This window comes from Sminthopsis crassicaudata, chromosome 6, assembly GCF_048593235.1.
Source record: "Sminthopsis crassicaudata isolate SCR6 chromosome 6, ASM4859323v1, whole genome shotgun sequence".
Taxonomy (NCBI): Eukaryota; Metazoa; Chordata; class Mammalia; order Dasyuromorphia; family Dasyuridae; genus Sminthopsis; species Sminthopsis crassicaudata.
This window is the reverse complement of record NC_133622.1, coordinates 28,290,326-28,304,435: the sequence shown is the minus strand read 5'-3', so window position 1 is coordinate 28,304,435 and position 14,110 is coordinate 28,290,326. Positions and strand designations below refer to the sequence as shown.

Here is a 14,110-nt window from a genome sequence, read left to right as displayed (position 1 = left end):
CTCAGAAAGCACACAAGAAGGGTTGGCCACCCTTCTGGTGCTTTATTTAATGAGTATCCTTTATTGTAGGTCTGTGTTTACCCCTAAAAACCTGGCCAGTTCCTGGAGTAAACATAATCCTCCTAAAGCAATAAACAAATATTCTCCTTGGTGGGCCTCTTGTGATGGTACATCCTGTACCTGAGGGGGCTACTCTGTCTCAAGAGTCACGTGTCAAATGAGAATACTTAGCATAGTGCCTTCTTTGTTCTCAGCCTATAAAAACCCTTTAGTAGAAAGGGACTTTGAGGATTCATCTAGTAAGTTCTATACAGCTTGCCTAGCTTTCCAATCAAGACTCTGAATAGCTGGGACCATGCATCCTTCCAGACAAGGAATTCAGATGTTGGCGCTTCCTCGGAGGGGTGATGATGTATGTTATATGTTGTTTGTATCTTTATTATCATGGCAGCCACTGTCTTTGTTAATTGTGTATTGCTTTTATGATTTGAGTTTCCTCTTCCCTTATATCTCATTTAAATCAAGGTTCTGAGCATTAATAAACTTGTGCCCACCCCCTTTAAGACTATACCTATTGAATGTGAAGTGTGAACCTAGATTAAGCTTATAAGCATCCTCTGGGTAGAAGAAAGCACTTGTAAACAGTATTTTCCCCTGGTGAACCCCTTCTCCAAGAAGTCACTTTTTTTAAACCATAGTAATCTAGTGTTTAATAAAGGCAAAGATCCAAGTTTTGGGAATAAGGACTCACTACTTAACAAAAAACTTCTGTGAAAACTGAAAAGCAATTTGGGAGAAACTAGATGTAGAGCAATGTTTCACCCTATATACCAAGATAAGGTCAAAATTCTACATGATTTAGATAATAAAAGATAGGAGATCACAAAATAGTTTTCCCTGTCAAATCTATGGATAAGAGAAGAGTTTAGACCAAACAGAATATAAAATGGATAAATCTGATTATATTGAATGTAAAAGTTTTTGCACAACTAAAACTAATGTAGCCAAAATCAAGTATGTTGATATAACCAATGGACTAAAATTTTCCCTCAATCTTTTCAGGGAGAATAATTAGAGCAAGTATTCCAAATACAGGCTTTATTTCTCTCTTATAAAAGTTTTAATATTTTAATTTTAATTTTAATAATTTAATAATTTATAATAATTTAATATTTTACCCCAGGTACATTGAAACAATTTTTTACATTTATTTTTAAATTTTTTGAGCTCTAGATTCTCTTCCTTATCCCCACTGACAATTAAGAGACCACCTGTGAAGTCGGGCAAAACATTTTCATAAAAGTCAAGTTGTGGAAAAAAAAAACCCTAGATCTCCCACCCTAATGATGATAACCTTCAAGAAAAAAATAAGTTGAAAAAGAGATAGAGAGAGAATGCTCAAGAAGTCACTTTTAAAAAATATTTTTTCGTTAAATAGCATTTTTCCTCAATTACATGCCAAGAACATTTTTACAAGACTTTGAGTTCCAATTTTTTTCTCTCTTTCTCCCTCTCTCCCCTCCCCTCTACCAAAGATGATAGGCAGTTTGATCTAGTTTATATATGTGCTATCATGTAAATATATTCCCGTATCAGTCACAGTTGTGAAAGAAGAAATAGATCAAAAGGGGGAAAAAACTCACAACATTATAAAGAATAAGGTTTTCTTAATGACACATGGTAGGGAAAAGAATATTCAGAGGAACCAAATAATACTTGACTACAGAACTATTGAATATTTCCTATTTACCTTTCTAACTTTAAGGCTTTAGTGTCCTAGGAATTCCAACTAATAAACTCATAAACACTGAGAAATAAGAGAATTGTGATTTTTTTGGAGGGAATGTTAATGTAGCCAGGTGTTATTAATAGCATGTTGATATAACCAATGGACTAAATTTGGGTTTCTGCATATTGAGTTTATTCTTGGGATCTTTTCAACAATCATGTTTTTTGGCACTTGGCTCTACTTGGGTTTTCCCCTGAGAACGTCAGAATTTGGGGCTTTCCCCTGGGAACGTTAGAATTTGTTTTGTTTCTAGATGTTCACAAAACAAAAGACCTTCTGTTATTTTACACTCATGTCCTACAGAACCACCCACAAAAGGTCTCTTTGGGTGACAGGGAAAAGAATTCTCAGCTTCTATGCAAGCACCCAGGCTATCAAAATACCAAAAATGATACAGGATATATTTAATTAAATAGAAAACATGACATACAAAGGTCTCACGCAATGGAAGGCAGAGCAGGGAAGATTCATCGTGAAAGGTTACAAAGATAGTTTGGCCTTTGTATAGTTTATATGTTGGCCTAATCTAAATAGCTATAAACTTGGATGTTAGTTTTGTCATTTACTATTTGTATAACCCTGGATATACAATCAATCTTTCTGGACTTTACCTTTCTTAAATGATATGTTTCACTTCTAGTCTAGTATCTATTATAGTACTCAATAACATATACATACATCCACAATTATTATGTATTATAATTATATATGTATTACATTATATATAATTATATTATCTGTAATATAATATAATTAATTCAATAAATCTAGAAATAACAAATGAACGAATAATTTCAATTAGCAAATGAGAATGACACTGTTCATCTCATCACCTAGACAGCTTTGAGTCAAAAAGTCCTAAGAACTAAGATCTATCTGTTTGGAGGCATAAATGTGTTAGACTGATCTTGGTAATCATTTTCTGTAAAATGTAGCATTAAATGAAGCAAGCAATTAATTGGGAGCTGGAGGGGAGTGGAGAGTGGAAAGATTTCTCAACTTGGAGTCAGGAAGACAGAACCTCATATATGTCCTTACTAGTTGTGTAACCTTGTGAAGTCAATTCAGCTCTGATTCCTCATCTGTGAAATGAGAACACTAAGCAAAAATGTTTTGTGATGGCAAAGAATTGGAAAGTGAGTAGATGCCCATCAATTGGGAAATGGCTGAACAAGATGTGGTATAAGAAGGTAATAGAATATTATTGTTCTATTAAAAAATGACGAATAAACTGATTTTAGAAAAACCTGGAAAGATTTACAAGACGTGATGGGGAGCAAAACAATTATTTCCAAGAATGGACATATTAACAGTAAGACTGTGAGATGATCAACTATGAAAGACTTGTTCTCAGTGGTTCAGTGATTGAAGGTAATTCCAGTAAACTTTGGATAGAAACTGCCATCTGCATCCAAAGAGAGAATTATGGAGCATGAATGTAAATCAACACATGCAACTTTCACTTTTTCTGCTTTTTTCTTCTGTTTTTTTTTCTCTCCTATGGCTTTTCCCTTTTTTTCTCATTTTTCTCTTCCAACATGATTCATAAAGAAATATATATTTTAAAAAATGTAATGTACTTGTATAACCAGAAAACATAAAACAATTAAAAAAAAAAAAGAAATGGGAACACTATTAACATCTACCCACAGGTTGGTTATGGAGATGACAGAAGATAAAATGGAAAGTGCTATATAAATGATAATCAGTATTTTGCTCCTTTCTTCTACTCTGCCCCTCCTCCATGCTGGTAGTTACTGGATCACCCTGTACTTCACGGGGCATCTTATCTCATTTGGCTTGTGTTCTAAGGGAAGAGTGAGGGTAACGTTTGCAAGCTCCAGCAAAGGCTCGGGGGTCATCGGTTTTCCATCTGTCATTGTAGCTCTTTTCACTTCAAGCCCAGCACTAATGGAGTTGTTGAAACAAAGAACTCCACAGTTTCTGCCTGGTGTGGATTCTTCCTCAGGTATCCAGTGCTGACAGCTCACTTGGCAGTGAGTATATTTTGCCTGAGAGATTTAATAGATTTGGAGACAAAGGGGCTCTTTCCAATCATCTCCTTCCCCTGAGTCATTCATTCAATGATACACAAACTGGTGTCTGCCTGAAGGTTGCCAGTCCCAAAGACTGGAGTGTCTCCCATCTCAAAACCTTGGGGCTTCTAGAGCTTTAGAAACCCAAAGAATGCTTTATGTTCCACAGCTCTTTGCAGCTAATTTTCATTTTGGGTGCTTTGGTATACATCACTCCAATATCCTTCTACTCCTGCTTGACTTGTATCTCTAAGGTTATGCTGGAACTGAAGCAGTCATTCTAAAAGTAAGGCTACCATTTTCCTTCCACTTTTAAACAGAAGAGGGGCTTAAGGCCCATAACTGAGTGGCAATGGTTTCCAGTTTCCTGAACCTTCTGGAAAGAAGGAATAGAGAAAATGGAAGCCTGAAAGTCTGAAATCCAGTAAGATCTCCCAATCTCCATTTCCCCCCCCTTTTACTGGGAAAGAGTTTGGGGACTAGGAAATAGAATTGATCAGGAGGTAGAACATTTTTGTTTTGTTTTGGTCCCAATCTCTGCTTTTATTTGTGTTGAATACTTTACTGATACAGACTGGCTACTCATTAGCAACTTAAAGTATTTAAGTTTATTATGGTATTGAGGGAAGTATCATTCTCATGGTCATAGAGCTAACATATGTCAGAAGGAAGATTTGAATCCAAGTATTCCTAATTCTGAAGCTAGCTTACTCTTGTACATTGGCTATCTGGAGAAAATTTGTACATATAATTAACTGAGAAGGATGAGATGTTAGGGAGAAAGGGACTACTAGCTAAACTCCTGGGGCATAACCTTCTCTTCCCATATAATCTGGAAAATGTCATTCAGCTTGTATGAGCCATGGAAACCCACTCAGCAGGAATAGAATCAGTACCAGGTGCTTTGCCACACTGAATAGCTTCAAAACTTCTTCAGGTGGAACTTCAGCTAGGGAGTGATTGATTTCAACTTGAGGTAAAAGGTCAATAGCTTCAGCATTGATTGATGGTGGTCTGTCGAGAACACTGTGGAAGTATTCAGCCCATCTCTCTAGGATCATGTTCTTATTACTGATCAACTTGGTCCCATCAGCACTGAATAGTTGAGATGCACCATACATTTTTGGTCCATAAACAATCTTCAGTGCATCATAAAAAATGCTTTGGATTGTTATAATCATCATAAAACTGAATTTCACCTGCCTTCTTGCTGAGCTAAGAATTCTGCATCTTTAGGAAGATTCTGAAGCTCACCTGGCAGGATAAGATACAAGACTTCTCGAACTAAACTGCCAACTTTACTGCACAACTCCCTTGGGCTGGCCACATTGTTCCAATGCCAAATGTATGCTTGCCAAAAAGATTGTCTTATGGAGAATTCGCAGAGGGCAAGCACTCATAATGTGGTCAGAAAAAGTGATACGAGGACACTCTCAAGGTCTCTTAAGAACTTTAGAATCAATTGTATGGCATGGAGACACCGTCACAGGACTGATGGCGTCCCCTCATCAGAAAAGGGGCTGTGCTCTATGAGCAAAGCAGAAATGAATTACTTCAGAAGAAATGTGAGATGCACAAAATTAGAGAGTCTACCCCAACTGTTCATAAGGGAATATTTGTGTTCAACTGGTGGCAGAGCATCTGACGCAGTATTACTTAAGTCTTCCATAGTGATTCTTTGAGAACAAAGGACAATAACCAGTAACCATTTGAATTAGATTATGGAACATTTTGAAAGCTGACCTAGTTTTTGGAATTATTCCTTCCCTTTTCCAAACCAGAAGGTAATCTAAGTTGAATAATGGTGGCAAAGACATAGAAAAAGCTTCCAAGATCCTGTTGGGTCACATTGTCACATTGCTATTGTCAATATAGACAGAGCTGGAGATGGGAGGAGACGTACCATCAAGTATCATAGTGATTTATTTCCAGGACTGGAAGCAGCACACCGTATCATCTTGGCAAACCAATCAAGCTGGACAATGAAATAGTCCAATAGTTTGGGAAAGAAAATAACTTTAAATGTGGTTTTAATTCTAAAGACTGGCAAACTATTTCTTTTCTTCAATTTCAAGTGCTAGGACTGAAGTCAATATTGGGCCAGTTTCTTGTTGTTTGAACTACATCTAGATTATTGAATGAAGATTAACAGAACTCTGTGGTCGGGAGAAATTGCACATTATAACCACAAACACATTAAAGATAACAATAGGCTTAAAAAATGTTAACATTGGTTAGGATGTTGCTGCTTCCATTCTGCCAAAGCATCATTGTGGTAAATTGTAGAGGTTTTTTAAAAAGCAAAGTTTTGTTGATAAATTTTGCTTTTATATCACATTTCACAATCTCATCCTTTCTCCTACCCTCTCCAAGAAAGTCGTCCCTTTTAGTTTTTTTTTTTTTTTGAAAAGCAGAAAAAAGTTTCACAAAACTATGACTAGTAAAGTATGAGTAAAGTTTGATAATATTTGTATTATTCTATCCATATGGTTCTCATCTCCTTTTTTAAAAAATCAATTTTTTTAATATTAAAAGAAATCTATTTTTTTCTTCCTTTTATCTCATCCCACCCCAAAGAAGGAAAAAAAAAAAAAAAAAAAAAAAAAGAGAAAAAGAAAATCCTTGTAAGACACCCATAACAAAGCAAAACCAAGGAAATCATGCTAAGGTGAGAGAACTTTTGGTATTGGATTGATAATGAACTATTTACCTATTACTCAAGGAGTCTCCAAGCTAAGTCTAGGGAGGATCATTATTAAATTAGCTGTAGATTGATCAGTTTCTGAGTCATAATACCTCATTAAGAGAGCCTTGCAAAGGCCCAGATAGGAGATAATATGCATTAGTAGAGGGAGTAACCCTGCTTACAAAATCATGGATTTGAAGAATCAAGAAATAAAACAACTTATCTGAAGTCAATCTCTTAGCTAAGCAAGCTCAGAATAATCATGGACTCTTTCCTTTCCCTCACTGCCCTACCTAATCAATTGCCAAATCTTGCTGATTCTACCTCCATAATATTTCTTCCATGTGCTGCCTCTTCATTCACACAGCCCCCACCTTATTTCAGACCCTCATCGCTTCACGTATGGACTGTTGTAACAAACCCCTACCTTCATTTTCAGATTTTTCCCTATCCAATCCATTCTCTACACTAGTGATGTCAGATTCAGATAGAAATAGGAGCCATATGTAAAGATCCCCTTGGGTCTCATATCATTATCTGTTGTTGTTCAGTCATTTTTCGATTGTGTCAAACTCTTTGTGACCCCATTTGGAATTTTTTTTGGCAAACATAGTGGAATGGTTTGCTATTTCCTTCTCTAGCTCATTTTATAGAGGAGGAAACTAAGGCAAAGAAGATTAAATGACTTGTCCAGGGTCATATAAGTAGGAAGTATGTGAGGCCAGATTTAAACTCAGCAAGTTGAGTCTGTCTAATTCCAGGTGTGTCACTATCTACTACATTACCTAGTGGCTCGGACATTATTTATATTCTATTGTATTTTTATTTATTTTGTTAAATATTTCCCAATTATATTTTGACCTATTTTAGGTTGTGTGTTTAATAATTCTGCCCCACGTAGCTGCCAAAATAATTTTCCTAAGACAATGATATATCTATGTGATCCTATTTATCAAAAACCTTCAATGGCTCCATAGTGGTCTAAGATAAATTATAAACTCTTTGCCTGATATTCCAGACCCTTTTCAATGTATTTACAATCTGCTTTTCCAGCCTTATATCATATTATCCTGCTTCATGGACTCTAAATTTTGGTCAAACTTGGCCATTAGCTGACTCTTGAATTTGAAATTCCATCATTTCTATTTCATGAAATCACACAGATATTTCTCATGCCTGAAATGCACTTCTCATCTCCCCCTGTCAAAATCCTTAGTTTTTTTTTTTTTTTTAAGATTCCACTTTCGTACCACTTCCTCTAGGAAATCTTTCCCAGCCTCCCTTCTGTCTACAAGTATCTGCTCTTTCTCTCTCTGTCTCTGTCACTGTCTCTCTTCTCTTCTCTCTCTCTCTCTCTCTCTCTTTCTCTCTCTCTCTCTCTCTCTGAGAGAGGAAGCACACAGCATAGCAGAATGAGGATCTGATAATGAATTCTAGTTTTGCTAATTATTATTTGTGTGACTGCAGGTAAGTCATTTAGTCAATTTTTTATTTGTAAGAAATGTGGCTTCATGGCATTTAACATCCATAGGTAAACCCAAGATCCTATATTTTTATCTTATGCCTTGCACACAGTAGGTACTCAATAAATGTTGAATGTGTTACCTAATACATTAAATTCTCCTCCTAATAAATATTTAATTGTTAGAGAGGACACAGAGGTCAGTAAATCATTCTCGATCGATATCATTAAGAAGCAATGAGTATAAGATTGCTTCATACAAAAGCTTGAGAGGTGGATGAATATATGGCTGAGTGAATGTTTATAGCAGGTTGACTACATTGTTTAATTCTGTCAGCAGAAAAGACTGTCTAATTTATTCCTGTATCTACCCTGGAGCATACTACCTGACATAGCTGAGGATGTAAAGTAATTCCATTCCATTTCATTAAATTAACATATACACATTTATTAAGAGCCTAATGTGCATATTTGGAGAGTTGTTAAAGTTCCAACCATGCTGGAGAGCAATTTGGAACTAGGCCCAAAGGGCTATAAGCTGTGCATACTCTTTGATCCAGCAATACCATTACCAGGTCCACATCACAAAGAAAATTCTTAAAAAAGGACCTATTTTTGCAAGAGTATTTATAGCAGCTCTTTTTGGCTAAGAAGTGGAAATTGAGGACACATCCATCAATTGGAGAATGGCTGAACAACTTATGCTATATGATTGTAATGGAATACTATTTGTACCTTATGAAATGACAAAAGGATTATTTCAGAAAAACCAGAAAGACCTACATGAACTTATACAGAGTGAAATGAGCAGATCCAGGAGAACATTATACACAGTAACAGCAATATTTTATGATCAACTATGAATGATATTAGCTATTCTCAGCAATGTAATGATTGAAGACAATCCTAAAAGACTCATGATGAAAAATCCATCTATCTCCAGAGAAAGAACTAAGTGCAGACTAAAACCTATTTCCTTTCCTTTCTTCTCCCCTTTTCTTCTTTCCTTTTTCTTCTCCCCTCCACTCTCCCACCTTTTTCTCCCCTCCCTTTTCCTTCACTCTCCTCCTTTCTTATGTCTTCTTCTTTCCTCTTGTCTTTCCTTCCTTTTCCTTCCTTCCTTTTCCTTCCTTCCTTTTCCTTCCTTCCTTCCTTCCTTCCTTCCTTCCTTCCTTCCTTCCTTCCTTCCTTCCTTCCTTCCTTCCTTCCTTCCTTCCTTCCTTCCTTCCTTCCTTCCTTCCTTCCTTCCTTCCTTCCTTCCTTCCTTCCTTCCTTTTCCTTCCTTCCTTCCTTCCTTTTCTTTCCTTTTACTTCCTTCCTTCTTTTCTTCCTTTCTTATTTTCATTCCTTCCTTTTTAATCTAATGACTAATATGGGAATATATTTTATATGTATAATCATATAAAATTTCTTATCTCAGGAAGGGGAAAGAGAAAAAAGGGAGGAAGAGAATTTGGAACTCAAAGTTTAAAAAAAGAAGAATGTTAAAAATTGTTTTTACATGTAATTGAGAAAAAATATTCCTTTTAAAAATAGCCAATGTGCAGAGTGTACTGTGCTTTAAGTTTTTTGGGTGCTGGGAAAATAAATGAAAAAGTGATGCTCTACCTTGAAAGAACTTAAAAATAGATTTGAAGATAAGATGAATAATAGTAGGAAAATGATAAATTAACAGAGGAAGTCAGACAGAAAAGAATAAGGGGTTGGGAAAAGATAGCTTCTATCTTTGATTGTTCTATGTATTAAACTTGTTCTGTTTAATCCCCCAAAACAGAACTAGGATCTCTTGGTAGAAGTTATAAAAAAGACAATTTAGGTGTGAGGTAAGGAATTCCCAACAATGAGAGCTGACTGAAGGCTGCTTTAGGAAAAAGTGGGTTTCCTTTTAGTCGAGGTCTTCAAGGAAAGATTAAATGTCTAATGGTACCTTTGTTAGCCTACATGAAAGATGACTTTTTTCAACTCTGAAATTCTGATTTGAGACGGTTTTATGGTGAAGTTGTCACCTGAGTTTCTTTCTTTCTTTTTCTTTTTTTCTGCAGAGGCAATTGGGGTTAAGTGACTTGCCCAGGGTCACACGGCTGGGAAGTGTTAAGTCTAAGGTCACATTTGAACCCAGGTCCTCCTGACTTCAGGGCTGGTGCTCTATCCACTGCACCACCTAGCTGCCCCATCACCTGAGTTTTTTGAAGAAAGAGATGAGTTTCAACAAATAATGTGGAGGTGAGAATTTTGTATACATAGCAAACAATGAGAGATGACTTAAACCAATGCATGGAGTCAAAAGATGGCAGGGGGAATAGCCACAGAGGGTGGAAACTACCGCTACCACGGGCCACAAGAACAGCAGAAGACCGAGAGTCTCACTTTCACTAAATCCGAAGAGAAGGCTGAATCTTGCAATAAACTGCATAAAGTATTTACTGTGTATACATTTTGAACCAACCAATACGCATATGTTGTTTCCCCAATGAAATGTGAGTTCCTTGAGAGCAGAGACTATTTCACAGGATGGGAATCAGTGGCTAGTGGTCCACCCTGTACACCCAAAGAATCCCCATTACAACATACTCCAGTCATCCAGTCTCTTCTTGAAGACCTCCAAGGGGAGGAACCTTACCATATCGCAAGTGAGTCCATTTCCCTTTTGGATATCGCCAATTGTTGCTTCCTGACATCAAGCCTAAATTCTGCTCTTGGCCACTTTCACCCACTGCTTCTTGGTCTGGTGTGAGCAGAGCAAGACTGATCCCTTCTTCTCCTGACAGTCCCTCAAATAACTGAAAACAGCTCTCGTCTTCTCTTCTTCAGGCTACATATTACTAATTCCTTCAGAGCATCACTATAGCCCATGTACTCACATTTCTGTAGCATTCTGGTTGTCATTCTCTGGATATTCTCCAAGTTGCTAATGTCTTTCTTAATTTGTAGCGTCCAGAAGATGCTATTTGACCAGGGCAGAGTCCAGAGGATTTCCAACTCGCTTATTTCTCTGATTCTCTAAATAGGATATAAAAACAAAGGCACCAATAAAGCTTTATTTTTTTTTTTGAGACAGTAATAGTCAAAATTAGATTTAGATAATATTTAAATTTAGATAAAATCTAAAAAGCTTTAAAAATCTAACTCAAGTATAAAAATATAAAAATATTAATATTAAATTAATTTTAAGTGAATTTCAGCAAAACTAAATATAATGATTCCTCTTTACTTTTGGTCCTCAGATTCATTAATACTCTCCAGGGGGTAAAATCTCTCAGAGATGATCTTCCTCTGTTGAGATCCTTTTTATGCTAAAGAGAGAACACCCTAAAAACAGAGCCCCTTTGCAGTGTTTCTTTTTGTTGTTGTTGTTGTTGTTGTTGTTGTTGTTGTTGCTGAGGCAATTGGGATTAAGTGACTTGCCCAGGGTCACACAGCTAGGAAGTGTTAAGTGTCTGAGACCAAATTTGAACTCAGGTCCTCCTGAGTTCAGGGCTGGTGCTCTATCCACTTCGCCACTCCACTGCACCACTAGCTGCCCCCAACAGAGCCCCTTTTCAAAGAAAACTCGCTGCTATAAAAATAAAATAAAACAAATAAGCTAGGGGCAGCTAGATGTCATAGCATATAGAGCACCAGTCCTGAAGTCAGGAGGATGGCTTGAGTTGAAATTTGACCTCAGACACTTAACCCTCACTGTATGAAAAGGTATGATCCTAATCAAGTCACTTAATCCCAATCGCCTTGCAATCTCCCTTCTCAAACAAACCGATGGTATACTACTATTTTTTTTTGTATTTAATGGTATTTTTCCCAATTACCCTTAAAGATAGTTTTCAATATTCATTTTTGTAATATTTTGAATTTCAAAATTTTCTCCCTCTCTCCAAGAGAGAAAGCAATCTGACATATGTTATACATGTACAATCACCTTAAACATATTTCTGCATTAATCATGTTGACCACCACAGTTTTTAAAGAAAGATATACTGTCCAGAGGGAGATAAATGACAATCTCCCTGTCTATTTTTTTTCTGTTCGAACCACAATTTGATTTAGCTCTTTCTGGGCACCACGTTTTAGGAAGGACATTGAAAGGATAAGAGATTGTCTAGGAGGAGGGTGAGGCTGTTAATAGGGTCTCAATATTTTACCTAATGAGAATCAAATTAAGAAATTGAAGATGCTTTTCCTGGAGAAAAGAAACTTAGTTGGGACAAGAAGGAACATAAGAACCACCTTCAAGTATTTCATATGAAGAAGGACTTGGTCTTGAAGATTAAAACGAGTTGCTATGGGTAGAAGTTGCCAAGGACTTGGGTTTCATATAAGACAAAACTTCCTAGCAATTAGATCTATCCAAAGTTGGAATCGGCGACCAGATGATAGAGTAGGTGTCCTTTGAATACAGGTCTTCAAGCAAAGACTGGAGAGCCATATGTGGGAAATGAAGGGGAGAGTATTTTCAGCAACAGGTTGGATTGAAGGTCTCTGAAGTCCCTTTTAATGCTGAGATTTTATAAGATCTAGAAAAATCTAGTACTCCAAGGAAGCAGAGGATTTCCAAATTAGAGGAGTCAGAAATACTGTAGTGCAATTACCAAAAGTGGTTTGGTAAAACTGAGGCACAGAAACATTAAATGAATTTGACAAGATCCCAAGGTGAGCATATATAGTCAAGGCTTAGAGCAGGACTTCTGACTTCAACTCCACTGTGTTTTCCTCCTAGGTCATTCAAGTGAGATAATTGTAAAGCACTTAGCATAGAGCCTGGCACATAGTAGGGGCTATGTAAATGTTTATTCTCTTTCCCCCAATTTGGTTGGAATATAAGTTTTTAATGAATGTTTGTTGAATTAATATTTGATTAATTGCAGAAAAGTCAGGTAAATTATTGAATTAGCCAGAAACATTAATTATATTAATCTACTACTACTACTACTACATTAATTACTCTAATCAGATTGGTTTATACCCTTAATTTTACAAAAATATAAACTATTTTTGTATTGTACTTTGTTGATTTTTGAGAATCTTCACATGCTATATAAGAATATTGTGAAATTCTCAATAGTTCTGTATTTTCTAAATAAATATGGTTCTGAATGCTGGAGATTACAGAGAAAGGCAGAACACAATCCCTGCTTTTCAGTTTATTGGGGGACACAAGATGCAAACAACTGCATAGGAACAAGATATAGGCAGAATAAATTGGAAATAATCAACTGAGGGAAGGCATTAAGGGGAATCAAGAGAGGATTCATGTAGGAAGTGGGATTTGAAAGAAGCCAGTATACAGAGAAGAGGAAGAGAACTACAAGAACGGGGGTGAGAGAAAGAAATTGCACTGAGTCACAAGATGGAGCATTTTATTTTGGAGCAGCAAGAGGGCTGGTGTCATTGAATTGAAGAGTACATCATAGTAAGTAGTGGGGGAAGTAAGACAGAAGACTGGAAAAGTGGAAGGGGGGCAGACTTTGAACACCAAACAAAGATAATAAGGATTTCCTGGAACTAAATGTAAGAGGAGGTGACATGGTAAGGCCTGAATTTTAGAAAAATTAATTTGACAGTTGAGAATGGACTGGAATAGGGAGAGACTTGGAGTGGGGAGATCAACCAAATGCTATTGTAATATCTTTCAGTGCTATTACTTTATTATTATTTTAGTGAAGTGAAGAGGATCTGCACTAGTGTCCCAAAGAGAATGGGGTATATGAGAGGTGTTCTGAAGGTAAAATCAGGGGCTTTGGCAAGACATTGAATAGAGGAGAGGGAGAGAGGGTGACTATTTGGGGATGACATCTAGGTTACAAGCCTGGATGACTGGGAGGACAATGGTACTCTTGATACTAATAGGGGAGTTTAGAAGAGGGGAGTTTTGGGGAGAAAGAAGATGAGTTGTTTGAGACATATTGGGTTTAAGATGTCCATAGGAAATCCAATTTAAAATGTACATTAGCAATCTTGAGACCCAAGTCTAGAGGACAAAAGAAAGATTAGAGTTAGGTTTGAGAATCATTAGATCTAATTATAGTGATAGTATTTTAAAGATTAGATAATTTTCAAAGACAAAAGTGGTAAAGGTAAATTAACCTATTCAGTGATAAATTGTTAGATGAACTTGACTTAATATAGAAAAGAATACCAAATTT

The 14,110-nt window shown here is 36.4% G+C and overlaps 1 long non-coding RNA gene across 1 annotated transcript; it reads left to right on the top strand.

Annotated features, from left to right (window-relative positions):
* The first annotated feature begins 285 nt into the window (after positions 1 to 285).
* LOC141546736 (uncharacterized) lies at positions 286 to 11,165 on the top strand. Its single transcript, XR_012483405.1, has 2 exons — positions 286 to 412; positions 10,016 to 11,165. It is a non-coding gene; the product is annotated as an uncharacterized LOC141546736 (long non-coding RNA).
* Positions 11,166 to 14,110: the final 2,945 nt, after the last annotated feature.